This window comes from Sinocyclocheilus anshuiensis, unplaced genomic scaffold, assembly GCF_001515605.1.
Source record: "Sinocyclocheilus anshuiensis isolate Anshui unplaced genomic scaffold, SAMN03320099.WGS_v1.1 scaffold732, whole genome shotgun sequence".
NCBI lineage: Eukaryota > Metazoa > Chordata > Actinopteri > Cypriniformes > Cyprinidae > Sinocyclocheilus > Sinocyclocheilus anshuiensis.
The window spans coordinates 473,025-484,024 of NW_015554133.1; the positions used below are offsets into that span (position 1 = coordinate 473,025).

At 42.5% G+C, this 11,000-nt stretch overlaps 1 pseudogene; it reads right to left on the minus strand.

Annotated features, from left to right (window-relative positions):
• Window positions 1–6,786: 6,786 nt before the first annotated feature.
• LOC107670301 (C-type lectin LmsL-like) lies at window positions 6,787–7,369 on the minus strand (annotated as a pseudogene).
• Window positions 7,370–11,000: the final 3,631 nt, after the last annotated feature.

Below are 11,000 nucleotides of genomic sequence, written 5' to 3' on the forward strand. Positions count from 1 at the left end.
TCACGTCGTACTTGCAAACTCTGTGCATGCATTATGGTTAATGCATGCTCGAGTAGTCGATTGTTTCCGACAGCGCCGACTAGTGGTTGAAGTAGTCGATCACTCGACTACTCGACTAGTCTATGCAAGCCCTAGAATGTACATATATTTTTTCATATTTATTGTTTATTTTTCTGTATAATGAAGTAGTCTGTATTTAATAGATTGGGAAATAATGATTATCAGTTCCACACACAGACATATATAAATTCTACATTTATTTAAATGACAAAAAAAAAAAAACTTCACTGGTATCGGATTGGTATCGGCCAATAGTGACCCCTAGGTATCGGTAACATATGTAAATTGTCAAAACTTTATAATTATGACATTACATATTTAAATTGTTATGTAACAGCCAGTATTTGTATCTGTATTTGTATCTTTAACAATCACAAAATTATTTGTATCTGCATTCGGATAAAACCAGGTGGAACGTCGTACAGTTACTTGATAAGACCGTTATGACTATCTTTTTTTTCATAGTTATCACTGAACAAGTATACCATGTTAAACTAAAATAATTATTAATTTCTAAAATTTCTAAAAAGCAGAGATGTCATGACAAACATTTAGTGATCATTTGAACATGACATGAATAAATTCAATGCGCACATTTTCATTACGCAGAACTCTTTAAGCGAGTCTTTTATTGAACTTCACTAAACAAATGTGCGTGTGCCACGCAAACCAGCAAAAGTTAAAGAGGCAAACATGTAGGCCTTGTAGAAAATGTATCTGTATCCAAGTTGATTATTAGCCTACTCTTGAGAGAGAGCTGGTTTGGTTTTTGAGAGACTGAGACACGCAACGCGGCTGTTTGATTGGTGAGCGCGCTGTGCTTATTCCATTCATTCGTATCATATCATAGCCTAAGGTTTAAATCATTGCCTTTTAAATATATACAAATAATAGAAAGTGTATGATGTATTATTATAGGTGATATTACTCTTGCCAAGCTCTGATTTCTGAGAGATGCACGGAGAGGCAACAGCAATGCGGTGTTTGATTTGTGCTCTTTTCATTCATAAAGTTTACATTCATTCACTTCACACTCTATTGCGTGACTTTAGAGGTCTATGTATAATATTGTGCTGATCCCCTGGCTCAACTGTTATCTAGCAAACACCAGACTGTGCCAGCCTCCAAATATTCAGGCAGAATTATTCCTTGTCCGTTATTCGTTTTTCACGCCCCTAATTATTACATTACATATTTAAATTTTACATGCAGCATAGATAAAGTCATAGAAAGTAACAGCTACACACAATATTGTAATCCTAAAATTCACGTCGTACTTGCAAACTCTGTGCATGCATTATGGTTAATGCATGCTCGAGTAGTCGATTGTTTCCGACAGCGCCGACTAGTGGTTGAAGTAGTCGATCACTCGACTACTCGACTAGTCTATGCAAGCCCTAGAATGTACATATATTTTTTCATATTTATTGTTTATTTTTCTGTATAATGAAGTAGTCTGTATTTAATAGATTGGGAAATAATGATTATCAGTTCCACACACAGACATACTTATTCCAGTCATTCGTATCATATCATAGCCTAAGGTTTAAATCATTGCCTTTTAAATATATACAAATAATAGAAAGTGTATGATGTATTATTATAGGTGATATTACTCTTGCCAAGCTCTGATTTCTGAGAGATGCACGGAGAGGCAACAGCAATGCGGTGTTTGATTTGTGCTCTTTTCATTCATAAAGTTTACATTCATTCACTTCACACTCTATTGCGTGACTTTAGAGGTCTGTGTATAATATTGCGCTGATCCCCTGGCTCACCTGTTATCTACCAAACACCAGAATGTGCCAGCCTCAGCCGAATATTCAGGCAGAATTATTCCTTGTCCGTTATTTGTTTTTGAAGCCATTATCCGTGCCATTCCGAATAAGGTATTCGGCTTTAACAGCAATGCGGTGTTTGATTTGTGCTCTTTTCATTCATAAAGTTTACATTCATTCACTTCACACTCTATTGCGTGACTTTAGAGGTCTGTGTATAATATTGCGCTGATCCCCTGGCTCAACTGTTATCTAGCAAACACCAGACTGTGCCAGCCTCCAAATATTCAGGCAGAATTATTCCTTGTCCGTTATTCGTTTTTCACGCCCCTAATTATTACATTACATATTTAAATTTTACATGCAGCATAGATAAAGTCATAGAAAGTAACAGCTACACACAATATTGTAATCCTAAAATTCACGTCGTACTTGCAAACTCTGTGCATGCATTATGGTTAATGCATGCTCGAGTAGTCGCTTGTTTCCGACAGCGCCGACTAGTGGTTGAAGTAGTAGATCACTCGACTACTCGCCTAGTCTATGCAAGCCCTACCATATACGCATGGTGAGGGAGGAACCGCTGAAATGCCGCCGCTTGATTACGAGCCTCCTGAAACCTTTCGACGACGGAATTGACGGCGTCGCCGAACAGGCTAGAAGGCGCAAGCGGGGCATCGAGGAGGAAGACCCTGTCCTTTTCCTTAATATCGGACAGGGTCAACCAAAGATGCCTCTCCGCGGCCACTAAGGCTGCCATAGACCACCCTATTGCTTTGGCGGTCTCTTTCGTGGAGCCTCATCCAGCTCTTTTAGCAGGTCTGATTGGTACGCCTGCAGTACTGCCATGGTGTGTAGGCATGTACCCTTTGACCACCAGCACCGATGTAGTACGAAGCGGCTTGGTGGGCAGTGCAGGGGCTTTCAACGACGATGCCATGTCGGGAGACAGATAGCCCACAAGCGTCTGCTCAACCCGGGGCATCGCCGTGTAACCGCGCTCATTTAGTCCTGAAACGTTAGAATAGTTGACGAGAGGACTAAAGAGGCGGGCCGAGAATGGTCTTGCCCACGATCTCGACACCTCGGTGTGGAGATCGGGGAAGAAAGGCAAGCCCTGGCGTGGAGGGAGCGGCTTAGACCGTAAAAAACACTCATCTAACTTGCTTTTTACTGGTTCGGCCTGCTTCTCGGCGGGCCAATCGATATTTAATTTGGCCACAGCACGAGTTATCACCTCCACAAGCTCCTCATACTGGGTGGACTGAGGGGATTCATCGATGCCCCCGACATCTCCCTCCACGAAGGACGATATCCTGAGCGTCGATCCCTCTCCCCAGGGGGAAGAAACCGCCGAGCGTGCTTCCGATCCCTGGGAGTGGGCACTGGATCTGGTGGTTGAGGAAGAAGAAAGGGACTGGCCTGTCTCCATTCCTCAAGAGAGTTTCTACTTCTTGTTCCAATACCAGAGCCTGCTCGGGGCCCACTAATGTAGGAATCACCCCATTGAAGCGAGGTGGATGAGAACCAAACTGAATTCTGTAACCTCTCTCTACAGTCTGCAGGACCCATTGTGAGACATTCGGCATTAGTTTCCACGCTGCCAGAAAATCTACTAAGGGAACCAGTCTCTCGAGACATCTGGTGTTACTAGACTGGCAGGGAACAACCGATCTAGGCTCTCTAGCGCCCTCATCTGAGGGGGCGAGCTCTCCCGTGCCGTTCCGTAGCCAGGCGGCAGCTGGGAATTTTGCTCGCGGGAGCCTACTGAGCCCTGAAGCACCGAGGGTAGCAGGGGTATCAGTAAGTCTCCCCGAGGGCACTGAGGAGGATCGGGCACCGTATACTGAGGTGTGTACCTCTCCTCCCCAGAGTGGGCTGCCCTCGTGGTCCTGACGGTGGAATTGTCAGGGCCGCTTGGCCGAGGTCCTCTTGGACATAATAACGGTCTTCAGAGCCATTTTCTTTTTGGAAGACCCTGGCCGAGAGCACCGCCCCGCCCCGCCCCGCCCCCTGATCTTTCTGCGGGGGAGTACGGTCGCGACGCTCTGCATCTGGGTCTGGCAGTATGAGGAGCTAGACGGCTGCTCCCGTTCAGCAGTCCCAAAGACCTGGGGGCGGCGAGGGAGGAAGTGCTGGAATGCCGCCGCCTGCTTTTTCGTCCTCCTGAAACCTCTCGACGACAGTGTCTACTGTGCCGCCGAAGAGGCCAGAGGGCGATAGCGGGGCATCCAGCAGGAAGAATCTGTCCTTAGCTTGTAACTCGGACAGATTCAACCACAGGTGTCGCTCCGTGGCCATGAGAGCTGCCATGGAACAGCCGATGGCTCTGGCCATTTCCTTGGTGGCCCGAAGCGACAGATATGTGGCCCGATGCAGTTCGGTGACTGCGTCGGATTCCTCTCCCTCCCTAGTGTCCATGCCTTTTAGCAGGTCGGCCTGGTACGCCTGCAACACTGCCATAGTGTGCAGACACACACCGGCCTGAACTGCCGCCGTATACGCTTTCCCAACTAGGCTGGATGTCAGTCTTACTGGCCTACTGGGAAGCTTCAGGGCCTTCAGAGACGATGCTGAGGACGGGGACAGATAGCTCGCGAGCGTCTATTTCACCGCCGGCATCGCCACATATCCCTTCTCATTCAGCCCTGTGATGTTGGAGTAATTAGATACTGTGTGGCTGAAGAGTCGGGACGAATATGGTTTCTCCCATGATCTCGAAAGCTCATAATGGAGATCGGGGAAAAAAGGAAGGCCCCGACCTGAAGGTTGCGATCTAGATGTAAGGAAGCGTTCTTCCAACGTGCTCTTGGGACGAGCGTCCTGTTTCTCGGATGGCCATTCGATGTTCAGTTTAGCTACAGCACGAGTCACAACCTCCACGAGCTCCTCATACGCGAGGGACTGTGGTGGCGAGTCCACAGTCTCCTCCGTGTCGACGCTCATTACATCAACCTCCTCGGAGGAAGATAGATGAAGTGCCTGGCCCTCTCTCCGGGGGGAAGAAACCGAGGAGTGGGCTTCCGATCCCTGAGAGGGGGCCGTGGATCTAGCGGATGAGGACCGAGAAAAGGACGAGCCCGTCTCGGATCCCCACGATAACAGCCGGGGGGCTGTGCCTCAGCAACAGCGGGGCCGGACCCAGCAGGATCGCGAACCTGGCCCGTCTTTCATCGAAGACGGCCAGGCGGGAGCGAAGTAGTGTTAATTTCGTTAACGAAGACTATGATGAAAAATATTCGTTGACAAGCTTTTTTCCCATGACTAAGACGAGACGAAGACGAGACAAAGACGAGACAACAATAAGGTCAATAAACGATAACTAAGACTATATCAACATGCAATTTCGTTGACGAAATAAGACGAGACTAAAATGTAAAATGTTCTAAAAGATAAAAACTTTACCAAAAAAACTCTTTCATGAGCTTTCATGAGTGCGGTTGCCAGATATCAAGAGTTCTAATCCTCGAATCAGAGCTTCGCTGTTAAATTGATAATTTTTTCTGCCCAGTGAGTTTTGCTTATTTTAAGCAATCTGGCAACCATGTGGACGCGCTCGCTCCTCATTGCGGAAGCGCCGCCGACTATGATCTTAAAAACAAACAAGCTGGAGTTTAGCGATCTAAATGAAAGCGTCATTCAGCCGGTCAGTGTTCTGTCATGAGATCTCACTATATTGTTTGCGATTGTGATCGCTGAATAAATACACTTACTCAATCGCTGTTGTTTTAATAGAGAAATAGACTGTTGCAATTATTAGTGGAATTACTAGGAATTTCACTGTTATAATATTTTTCGTTTGTTTTAGCTGTTTTCATAATGTAGACAGAGAGATTGCATAAGTATTTGGTGTCCCTTTATATAATAAAAAGCCTATAATAAATCATTACACTAGATGAGGTAAAATACACCATGTCCACATTCTATTGATTTGTGCTCATTGGAGAAAGTGCAATACCTGAAATGCAAAAGTAAATTTCTCAAATGACAACAATCATTACGATTATAATTTTGAGAATTATTATTTTTTTTATCAGTTTAAAGGGGTCATATGATGCTGCTAAAAAGAACATTATTTTGTGTATTTGGTGTAAAGAGCGAAGCACACGGAGCAGGAGAAGCTCACAATCATGGCAGGCAGCCACCTCGAGAGCTGCCCATGCATGCTACGCTCCCAAACAGATGACGCACAAATCGTGTGTATCCCCACCTGAGATATAACGTGGGCAGGGAGGAACACACAACTTGAAACGCCGTCCGCTCGCCACATTTGCTTTTGATTTACACTTTGGCAATTTCTCACTTGCTAACAGAGTTTTTCTAACTGACTGAGTGCTTTGCATACATTCACACACGCACCACAGACGCGCTCGCTGAAGAGCAAAAAGCTAACATGTGTGCTTGCCAGATGCGCCTATATGCTTCCTGGTTGTTCAGGTCACTCCGCTCGTGATGTCTCGCTTCGCTATTGGACTGATTTCACACATGCTTCAGTACGGTGTCTCGCCGGGGGCATTCCCAAAGCGTTCGACGCAGCTCGAGTTCCTGAAGGGGAACTCTGTACCATTTTTATCGTTGAAAATGCTCAATTATACTGCATTACAATATTATTATTGTATTATGTTCTACTAAATGTACATGTAGATTATGTTCGGGTCTATATTATATTAATTCCTTATATTCATTAGTTATGATCCAGATGTGTGCAGGCTACTTATGGGTCAAGTCTCTGTCGAATGAGGATGAATTACTGCCTTGTCTCTGATGGACTCTGTAACCAGGAGAAGATGAGAGGGTAAGTTTAGCATCAAACGCCAATGTGCGCAAAAACAATTGTGCAATTTGGTTTTGTACCAAATTCTCAGTTGACAAAAAGTTTGAACTGTTCTTAGGACAAAGGTATTTAATTTGAGAAAACATTACCTTTTTGCTTTTTCATGAAGGGGTTTCATTGTACTTTCTGCTGACAAACAAAGCTGAGCTTCTCCTCACAGTTTCTGTGTGTCCAAAGCTTTGTTTCCTTGTCCAGGGCTTCACAACGAAGTTCTCTGGCAGGACACTGGGGCTGTTCATTCTGATACCAGGCTGTGTATTTAAGATCATCTCTATTGACCCAGAGCCAGTCCCATGCTAGAAAGCGCAGACCAGTCCACACATACTCTGTTTCAGCCTGTGAGATTTCCATTAAAGCAGAATTCATCCTTTCCTTTGTGCTCAGACTTGCCAGATCATTATAATGTTTTCTGCAGTATTCCAGAGCTCCTTCCCAGGTCTCTTTCTGAAGCACCAGAACAAAGTTTGTCATGCAGAAGTAGGAGTATTTAGCAGTGCATTCTATGTCATGCAGTTTCTTACGGACTTTGTGTAGAAAAGCACATCCATCAACTTTATCTATTTGATTATAACTAGTATCCTGTATCCCACATACTTTGTGTTGGATTTTCACCTCCTGACCACTTCCAGACACCCGATTCTGTGTAAAGTCCAACCCAGGCATCAGAAGTTTGACTAAGTGCATCTTCCAAAAACATCTCTAGGTTACGCATGTAACCATGGTTCCCCGAGGGAACGAGACACTGCGTCGGAAAACGCTATGGGAACGCCTTCAGCGTGACCACACTCTGATCAGGTGTGTAATTAGTCCAATGGATGGGCGAGACGTCTTGGGCAGGGTGACGCAGAGACCAGGAAGCTTAAAAGCACGTGCGGTGGATACAGCGGCAGCTTCTGGGAAAATAAGCGCTCACAGGGATGCTGGAAGTATGGCAATGAGACGCAGCATATCGTTCCCTCGGGGAACCATGGTTACATGCGTAACCTAGAGATGTTCCCCTTCAGGAACTCGAACTGCGTTGGAAAACACTATGAGAACGAGTTTGCCCACGCCGCCAGACTTACAAATCCCTGCCTAGTGTGGAAGAACACAGCTAAGGTGAGAGAAAGGGAGACAGGAGTGGCGCAGAATGCAGGTTAAGAACCTGACAAAGTAAGTGGGGTGGACATCCCGCAGCATCCTGAAGGCCAACTTCTGGAGGAGTGAGCCTTGACCCCCAAGGGAGAGGGGAGATCAGCAGACTCAACGCTATGGAATAGCATCCTGATCCACCACTTAGCATAAACTGGAGTTTAGCGATCTGTCACTCAGCCGGTCTGTGTTCTGTCATGAGATCTCGACTATATTGTTTGCGATTGTGGTTGCTGTATAAATGCACTTACTCGACTGCTGTTGTTTTAATAAAGAAATAGACTATTGAAATTTGGAATTATAGTGGAATTACTTGTAATTTCACTGTTATAATATTTTTCATTTGTTTTAGCAGTTTTCATAATGTAGACAGAGATATTGCATAAGTCTTTGGTATGAAATTATATAATAAAAAGCCTATAATAAACCAGTACACTAGATGAGGTAAAATACATGAGTCCACATTCTATTGATTTGTGCTTACTGGTGAAAGTGCAATACCTGAAATGCAAAAGTAAATTTCTCAAATGACAACAATCATTAGGATTATAAATTTGAGCAAAAATAATTTTTATCAGTTTAACCATTATACAAAATGCTGAAAATGTGACTAAGATTTGAATAAAACCTTACTAAAATGCTCATACATTTAACTGACTTAAACTTGACTAAACAAAAACAGGACAGGTTTGACAAAATATGATAACTAAAATTTACATTTGAGTAAGACTAAGACTAGATTAAAAATGGCTGCCAAAATTAATACGAGACACTGCGTCGGAAAACGCTATGGGAACGCCTTCAGCGTGACCACACTCTGATCAGGTGTGTAATTAGTCCAATGGATGGGCGAGACGTCTTGGGCAGGGTGACGCAGAGACCAGGAAGCTTAAAAGCACGTGCGGTGGATACAGCGGCAGCTTCTGGGAAAATAAGCGCTCACAGGGATGCTGGAAGTATGGCAATGAGACGCAGCATATCGTTCCCTCGGGGAACCATGGTTACATGCGTAACCTAGAGATGTTCCCCTTCAGGAACTCGAACTGCGTTGGAAAACACTATGAGAACGAGTTTGCCCACGCCGCCAGACTTACAAATCCCTGCCTAGTGTGGAAGAACACAGCTAAGGTGAGAGAAAGGGAGACAGGAGTGGCGCAGAATGCAGGTTAAGAACCTGACAAAGTAAGTGGGGTGGACATCCCGCAGCATCCTGAAGGCCAACTTCTGGAGGAGTGAGCCTTGACCCCCAAGGGAGAGGGGAGATCAGCAGACTCAACGCTATGGAATAGCATCCTGATCCACCACTTAGCATAAACTGGAGTTTAGCGATCTGTCACTCAGCCGGTCTGTGTTCTGTCATGAGATCTCGACTATATTGTTTGCGATTGTGGTTGCTGTATAAATGCACTTACTCGACTGCTGTTGTTTTAATAAAGAAATAGACTATTGAAATTTGGAATTATAGTGGAATTACTTGTAATTTCACTGTTATAATATTTTTCATTTGTTTTAGCAGTTTTCATAATGTAGACAGAGATATTGCATAAGTCTTTGGTATGAAATTATATAATAAAAAGCCTATAATAAACCAGTACACTAGATGAGGTAAAATACATGAGTCCACATTCTATTGATTTGTGCTTACTGGTGAAAGTGCAATACCTGAAATGCAAAAGTAAATTTCTCAAATGACAACAATCATTAGGATTATAAATTTGAGCAAAAATAATTTTTATCAGTTTAACCATTATACAAAATGCTGAAAATGTGACTAAGATTTGAATAAAACCTTACTAAAATGCTCATACATTTAACTGACTTAAACTTGACTAAACAAAAACAGGACAGGTTTGACAAAATATGATAACTAAAATTTACATTTGAGTAAGACTAAGACTAGATTAAAAATGGCTGCCAAAATTAATACTGCTGTATGGTTAATTAATAATAATCTTATTGCTATGTTTTTATTGACTAAAACTAGACTAAAATACTTCAGGTTTTCTTTGACTAAAACTAAACTAAAATACTTTAGACTTGTTGAGACTTTTAGTCAGAATTTAATTGTGCTCAACTGATTTACTTAATCAATTTGATTTGAGATTACGTAAGTGATTGTTGCTGTTTTAAAGTACCAATCATGGGAACAAGGGGAACAAGATCCATCATGCTTTGCATGGGACTGGATAGAGAGACTAAATGCTAGAATGAAATGGTATTTATGGTATTTAAAGCAAGATGAGAAAATAGGCAGACTTGTTCATGTTTAATATTCCAGTAACTTAATACTTGCAAGAATTTCTTTTATAACGGTTATTACTGTGGTGAAGTGCTTGGGATGTGCTAACAAGAACACAATTGGCCTTAATAAAGAAACAACTACTATGGAAATGCCTTGACAAGCGTAACAAAAGTATTTTCTGGCCACCATCATCAACATAGAGTATGTGTAAAGTTTTATTAGGCTTGGTAGCATGTGTTGTTCTTGCATAAATATTTACTTAAACCCAAGTTATAGTTATGAGTGTGTGCTTTCCAGTTTATTTCAAATTGTCCCATATTTGGTTCCCATCTAAACAATATACAAATACAAGCTTGCTTTTTATTTGCTCTGCTATAATCCTTCAAAATGGTCACCAATTAACCAAACATGGATGAAATACAACACCCATTGCCCTATAGAAACTGTACACATCGTCATCATGTGAAATGTTATGCATAAATAGTTTTAAAGTTTTAAAAGCAACTACACAGAACAATTAAATGACCAAGGCCAGGCCAACTCAACAAACTACCAGTCCAGTTGTTAAAAAAAAAAATCACAATCACATATTTTGCAAAGCATTCTGATATACCATTGAAATTTGTCGTCATAATGTGACTTTCCATTTTGTCCTCTGTATTATAGACCAAATAGATTGTTGTTTAGAAATGCACATCAGAATTAGTAAAACAAATATTGAATAGCATCTAAATAAGCTGACAAGCATTTACCTTTGAGAATAATAAAGCAGAATGCAAACAATTAATGTAAACATTCACTGGTAACTAAATGCACAAGAGTTTAACTCTCAAACAAGAGCTCAAACCGCTGGCTAAATATTTGAAAATAACTACAACATTTACATTTACCTTTTTTTTTTTTTTCACAATTTGAGTCATTTCAATAGGATTAGGAATCTAGATGATGGGGAAAC